At 45.1% G+C, this 7,330-nt stretch overlaps 1 pseudogene; it reads right to left on the bottom strand.

The window, feature by feature from the left end:
* Positions 1 to 453: 453 nt before the first annotated feature.
* Positions 454 to 5,288, bottom strand: LOC128438738 (homeobox protein orthopedia B-like; annotated as a pseudogene).
* Between the last annotated feature and the right edge of the window lie 2,042 nt (positions 5,289 to 7,330).

The following is a 7,330-nucleotide window of genomic DNA, read 5'->3' as shown; positions in this document are numbered from 1 at the left end:
ATGTATACCCCATCTTATAAATAACCGTTTGACATAACACAACTTCACCTGAACACAATAACACGTGCGCGTAAAGACGCACTCGATGAAAACGTAAATACGACGATTGTTTGGCTCTCGGTAATTAGGGCCTTTAAGTCTAGAGATCATTACAATAGTATTTATTATCAACATTTGATAAAATCCTTTCGAGATAACAAGATAAATAACCCAGAACTCAAGTTTCTTTTTTTTCTTCCATTTGTCCATCAGTGTTGTCCTCTTTCCTTCTGTCAGTATGTCTAGATGAAGCCAGTCTCCATTCTTTCACAGTTAAGTGCTGATTAGCTCGCTCGTTCTCTCGTGTTGGTCTAAATAGCAGAGGAGTGTGTGTGTGTGGGGGGGGGGGGGGGGGGGGGACAGAAAGGGGGCCACAGGCTGGGGCTGGGAGTGGAGGGGGGGGGGGGGGTGTCACTAAGTGAAACTCATGGACACTGTGTGCTCCAGTGCTTTGCGCCGCAGTGACGCGATGCTTGTCCCTCTCCACATGTCACTGTCCGGGGAACTACACAGCTGCGGGGAGCCGTTACGTTCGTGGGGCCGGAGAGGGAGGCCGACCATTCCGTGGAAAGGCGTCTGGTAGAGGTGGGACTGCAGACCGGGAAGCCGTTGGATGACAGGCCGTTGGAGAGACCCATGGAGTTTGATGGCGGGGCCCAGGCTGCACTGTGACAGGGACTGCCCCATGCCGGCTGACGACCCATCGAGGGCGGCAGCTGCAGCTGGGAGACCCCCGGCATCCCCGTGGCCCAACGCGTGTCGTTGGCGTGGAAGGAGCACAGGCTGTTCTCCATGGCCGAGAACTGCTGCAGGCCCGGCGTAGGGAGCAGCGTCCCCGGGGAGCGGAACACATTGGTGGTCTTCTTCCTTTTCTTCCACTTTGCGCGTCTGTTCTGGAACCAAACCTGCGAGCAGAGAGAGAGACGGGATCATGAGGCACCAGAGAGACAAACTGGGAGCACATGTCTGAGGCGGTGTCAGGTCGTAGATTGCACCATGATACAGGCAGCAAGGTGGATGTTGGAAGCATGTTCCTCACAGTATGTGCTGGTGGGGGGAATTACCCAAATATTACGCACGATAATGTCACCAAAACCTCGCCACATATTAAACACACTAAATCTAAGTGCATATTTTAGGCCACAGTAGCAGTGTCCGTAGGAAAAGTATGCATTTTATAAATGTACGATTTTTATACGACATTAAGAGAAGCCTCTCTTCCATGGTATACAATATATAGACGGTGCTCTGTAGAAATTTAACAATCACAGAGGGTTTTATTGCTGCTGTCCCGCAACAGTGACTCAGACAATATCTTCTCAACATCTTATTTACAAACAGATTAACCGAAAATTGCCCTAAATATCACGTGGGCTGGAATTGGCCTGCGTTACTTCAAACTGCACAATCCACGTGAAAAGAATCAACTGACGCGCGCGTAAAGAACACAAACACAGAGCCACGTATACGCAGGGCCTAACAAAAAACGAACACATGCACGCGCGTCATAGTCGGGCTTTATAGAGATTTCATCATCCCCGGCCGTGATTAATGCGCGCGCGGGGCCGTGAGTCGATGCCTCCGTATTAAAAGTGAAATCTCGCTCTCATTCCGCTCAGCCATCCGTGAAACGTCGCCCAAACCCATTACACTGGAGGGGGAAAGAAAATGCAATTTCTCATTCCATTAAAAAAAAAAAAAAAAAGTACAATATATTCTTGAGTCCTATTAAGACGTCGCTGATGGAGCATTTTAGAGAAGCGAGGCTGCATGGTGGAGGCGCGCATGCCCTCCGACGGCTGCACCTGCGCGGGGCCTGCACTGGTGTTTACCAACAGTCTGCAGGAGCCGGGCTGCACCGAGCACCGAGCACCGCCACCACCCTGCTCTGGCTGGAATAAAGAATTGATTATTAAGGTGACTAATGATTGTGCTGCTTTTATTGCTTGCAGAGGGATAATTTGCATGAATTTTACATCACTGGTTAATAACCCGTTCACTGTTATAAATAAGACTGAAAATGGTTGATAATGTGTTTGGTTTGCTGGAGCCGTTGGTCCTGTGTGCTTGTGCAGAATAAGCACTTGTCAGGAAAAAACAAAGATTCGTGTTTTCGGTCTCACTAAACATAAATGATTAATTACGCAAGGCTAAGTTTATTTGCTAAGTGCCACATATTCCCACCCCAATCACTTGTTTAAAAGGGGAGACATATTATTAAATTGTACAGTAGAATATATATATATTTTGCAACCTTAAGTCACGTTAATTTTTACCATGCTTATTATCTAAATCCTACGTATTCATGTGCATTTGTTGCACGCCCAAATTCAAAAATTGCACAAGAGAAAATCTGGCAAATCTTAAAGAAGGTTTATTAAAATGTCATACCCCCAACTTCAATATTTCCTGGGACACTTACCACAGGTGGCATTATATAACATTTTCTGAAAATTCTAAAATGAACCTAAATCTCTTCTCTTTTTATTTAGAGATGCTTGTTTTTGTGCCTGGTCCTTGTTTGACAAATTATAAAGAATAATATATCGGCTAGAAATGTATTTTAAAGGCACATGTTTTTTTTTTTATCCGTAAATAAGAAATGCTTCAGCACCTTGGACAGAGACATATTATTGTTTTTAAATTGTCTACAGCTTCTTAAAAAATATTTAATATCATGTTCATCTTGGACAAATTGTGTGAGAGTTGAATTATATATAATTAAATTGAATTTTGTTTTGTTTATTTACTGAAAATGGCTGTTTGAAAATCAAATCACAACTGATTGACTGTCCTGTTTTATGCAGGGTGTTTTTTCATGCAAGTATAATGTGAAAGGATATATTAAATATATAGAAATTTGTTTATAACTCTATTATTAACCAAATAAAGCACCTTCATTATGAATTTGATGCAACTTGTTATCATCAAGTAACTGGTGTGAGCTTTGGCTTTGATGTGCACTCAAAACAACTTGTCAATAAAAACATTATTGGAGAGACCAGTAGAAATTAACCGAGAATACATTGTAGTAAATAAAAAATGATTAGAAGTGACCAGATTATATTTTACAAACGCAGAGTCCTCAATCCTCTGCACACGAGAATTCCTATGTTTGCTAACTCCTTCGATGTGATATTAATGAACATCGGTTCATGCTGGAAAGGATCAAATATGGATCCACAGCCACAGCAGTGAAAAACAACATCAACATGCGGAGGTCTGTACCTGAACTCTGGACTCGGTGAGGCCGATCCTCAGCGCCAGTTCCTCCCTCATGAAGATGTCAGGGTAGTGGGTTTTGGCGAAGCTGCGCTCCAGCTCGTTCAGCTGCGCCGGCGTGAAGCGCGTCCGGTGCCGCTTCTGTTTCTGACTGGCGGACTGACTGGAGCTCTGCTGCGGCTGCTGCTGCTGCTTCTCCTGCTCCTTGCCGTTCACCGGCATGCCGGCTGAGTTGGATCCAACTGTGGCGATGTCTTCTCCCGGCAGTAGAGTGGTTCCCTCTACCGAGTCTGAACCAGGGACCATGTCTCCCGGGTGCCCCTGGTCCTGCACCCCACCTCCCAGCCGGCACTTGAGAGCCTCCCGGTGTCCGAGCAGCTCCGCAGCATCCTTCATCCCTGAGAGGGCGAAGAGGAGAGAGGCTTTGAGAGGCAGAACGCATTGGCTTAAAGCGCAGCACCATAAAACGAGAGTTGCATGCTGTAGCTTTGGATTACTCAAAAAATATACAACAATAAAGTCAGGAAAGCTTGAGTCATATTTCTGCTGTCAGACCATTTCTCATTCTAGATAAATTAAAGCAAATAATCATTCAAACCAACGATAAACAAGTTAGCAGTAAACACCATTAACTACACAGTCTATTTATCACTTGAAGGAAAAATAAAAGATGAAACAAGAAGTTGAAATCTTACACTGGAGTTTGGGGCCGGAGTTCACGGATGACAACTCTCCGAGCCGAGCATCCAGGAGGTCGGCGTGAGAGAGCATCGCGTACCGCTCCAGGGCGAAAGCCGGGCAGAAAAAATCCTACAACTTCGGGGGCAATTTAAAAGTATATATGGTCTAAATGAACGAAAATTCGGTTTGTGGTTAAAAAGGAGGTCCCTTGCATTATAATGTCCTTTAGAGCGATGGGGAGGCGCTTATTAGTTGAAAGAAGCCGTGCGCTTCCTCAAATAAGAGCCAATCAGAGCGGGAGCTTGGAAATGTCAGCGACGTGACTCCCCCTCCCTTTTCTTCCTCCTCTTCTTTTCTTTTTTTTCTTCTATTTCTATTTTATTAAACACACATACGCACGCGCACAGGCTAAAGACGTGCACGAAAACACTACAATTCAATTCAATCCTCCGCCATTCCGTCCTCTGATTTATTAGCTTTTTCATGCTCAAATTATTCCACGTTAAACATCTTAATGTGTTTGTTTAATCTCATCTATAGCCCCGTGCCATGACAGGACTCCGTGTTCGTGGATGGATATGCGTGGAGGCGGGGAGCTCATGCAAGAAGGTTTGTTTTGCTGCAGGAGACTGGAAGAAGTGCAACACCAACATTACCCATGTCTCAAATCTTCAAATCACTGGGCTACAGTCAGGTGAGGCTGCTTCGGAGACGGAGGAGTGATTTGCCCAAATTGCCCAGAAGGAAACCCTGTGAATTAAAACACATTTCATGCTCGTGACTCGTGTGCAGGCCTGTGTTGAGATCCCATGATGGACTGTGTTTATAGAAGGGGAAATCAATGTGCCAGGTGAGGAGACACACACCGCCACACGTGGGCCTCCTCTCAGCACCACTTCCCTCCCCGCCCTTGGATCACAAACACAACGAATATCGCTCCCATTCCCCCTTGGCAGGTGATTTGTGGAAACAAATGGAGGAAATAAATAAATAAACGAGTATAGATGGATTTAAGCACGGATACTAATCGGCCGCTTTAACTCCCATCGACTTTTCATCAGCACGGGGTGCAATTTAAGGTATTTAGGCCCATTTGGCTCAAACAAAACCAGACGTGTAGTGGTGGATCCTGAACGATCCCCTGTAGCAGAGGTCTATAAGTAGGTCTATTATACAATTAACAGGACAGTCATTGATCTGCGCTCCTCGCTCCCTTCTCCAGACAGTGCGTGGTTTACTGGAGAGAGGGGCTGTTGGCAGATGTCAGGGTGAGCCCGGTGAATAGACCACCGCCTGGGACTAAATAGGTTTCTTTGCAGCCGCACAAAGGAGGCGTCCGAGCGAGGACTCCTCTCTCTCCTCTCTCCCCCGCTGCACCGCACGGAGGCAGCTCATCTTCTATGCTCCTTAACCGCAATCTGCCGGGACGCAGGGAAGTAGCCTATATGTGGCACAGCGTGAAAACTTAAGGAAATGGGGGACCGGTGCATGGTCCACTGAGATGGGGGAAGCTGTGACCAGCTCCCGGAGGTTCAGGATAAGCAATCAGCAGCGGCAGCAGCAGCAGCAGAGGCTCGACTCGTTTGATTCAGTCGTGTAGACAAGGAGAGAGGAAGAGGAAGAGGAGAGGGACTGCATGTCTGTGTTGAGGGTTGTGAGGCCAACACTGTGTGTGTGGAGCTGGGCTTGAGTCAGGAGGGACGGTGTGTATGTGCTCTGGAAGTTGTCTGATTTCCATAAGCATGAGAACAAACTGAAGTGACTTTGCAATTATAATAATAATCTGAATTTAAGCAATAAACTCAGCCAATAAGGGTCATAGATCATTTCCATTTGTGCTTAAATACAAGCTCTTGGTACACATGTAAGAATACGTTGTGACATTATTATATATAGAAGTAAATGTAATAATAATCAAATGAATTCAACTAAATTTCAGGATTATTTTAAATGTATTTTTCAATTAATTTACGAAGATTAGTTTGATAAAAAATATTCTAACCGTTAAAAAAACTTGTGCTTATACTACTAGTAATAAGAATGCAATTATCATAAAATATATATAACAGAAAATGCTAAATATTTATATAAGATGTGCATAACTTCACTGATAATAACAACAATAATAATTATTAGGGTTGCTAACATCCTGCTGTGCAAGTTATTTTCTAAAGCTGAACAACGAAATCATGATAAATAATTATATGAACATATTATTAACTTGCACAACATGCTAACATCATGTTGTGCAAGTTTTGTATTTTTTAAAGCAAGTTAAAAAAGACAAGGACACATTATGTATAACTTCTATTTTAATTATGATTAATAAAAGTATTCGTTTTTTAATTTAAAATGACTAATATGGAGTTCCTGTATTAGTCACGTGTAAAAATCCAGAGGTCGTATTATGATCCATCTTTAGTTATCTATCTATGGACTTTGATGATATGACATTGGATATTGTGGTTTTGTTGCAGAGGAAACAGTTCAGATCCTCAGGCTGCAACTTATCGCTGTAATAAGAGGAACCCACTTGAAATGGGTCTATATCTCACTCAGCCTCCCTAACTGGACCACATCAATCTTCCCCCCCAGTGAAAACACGCGCACATACAATCCACCCGCGGGTTAATGTGGCGCATCTGAGTGCGGAACGGCTGTTTACACGCGAGGAGACACTTTTAATGGAAGCGCACCAAAAACAAATGCAATTTTGTAGAGCAATTTCAAAGATCAAGAATTCCGTGTCCACCCTCTGCTCGCTGTTTTTTTTTTTTAGCAATCAAACTGCGTTAAATCCATTGCTCATAGTGCCTCCGCAGAACCGCTTAAAATAACACCAGCAACCAAAAGAAAGAGCACGTGCAGGGATGAGATCCGTGTGCGCCACACGGAGCAAGAGGCGATCTGCTGGCGTATTGTGATCAAGCCCCCTTTCGCATCTGCATTCACTCAACTTATAGAAATCAAATAAAAAAATCGATTTTCTATCTGCTCCCTAACAAAATCGCGCTGTAGTTTTGCGCCGGTGATTTGACGACACGCCGGAGGAATAAAGAAACGGACCAATGAGCGCTTCGCACCCGAGCCCGGGGAGATGCAGAGCGAGGCGAGGAGAAGTGGAGAGCCGCAGACGGGCAAGCCCATTAGAGGCTTCCCTCATCGGCCACCCAGCCCGGCCGCACCGCCCTGCGCATCTCATGCCCCAATTAGGCCCGCTGCCCTCCGCCTGGTCCCCGCCACTGCGTGATCTGGTGCACAGCGCGGTAATCACGGCCTCAAATAAAATAATCAGCGAAGAAGAGCCATTTCCTTAACGAGGAAGAGGAGGCGTGTGTCACGGAGGGAGCGCGTGCGTCTCTGCGTGTGTTCTCGGAGGTGTGCGTGT

Source organism: Pleuronectes platessa, chromosome 4 (assembly GCF_947347685.1).
Source record: "Pleuronectes platessa chromosome 4, fPlePla1.1, whole genome shotgun sequence".
Taxonomy (NCBI): Eukaryota; Metazoa; Chordata; class Actinopteri; order Pleuronectiformes; family Pleuronectidae; genus Pleuronectes; species Pleuronectes platessa.
This window is presented reverse-complemented; position numbering and strand designations above follow the sequence as displayed.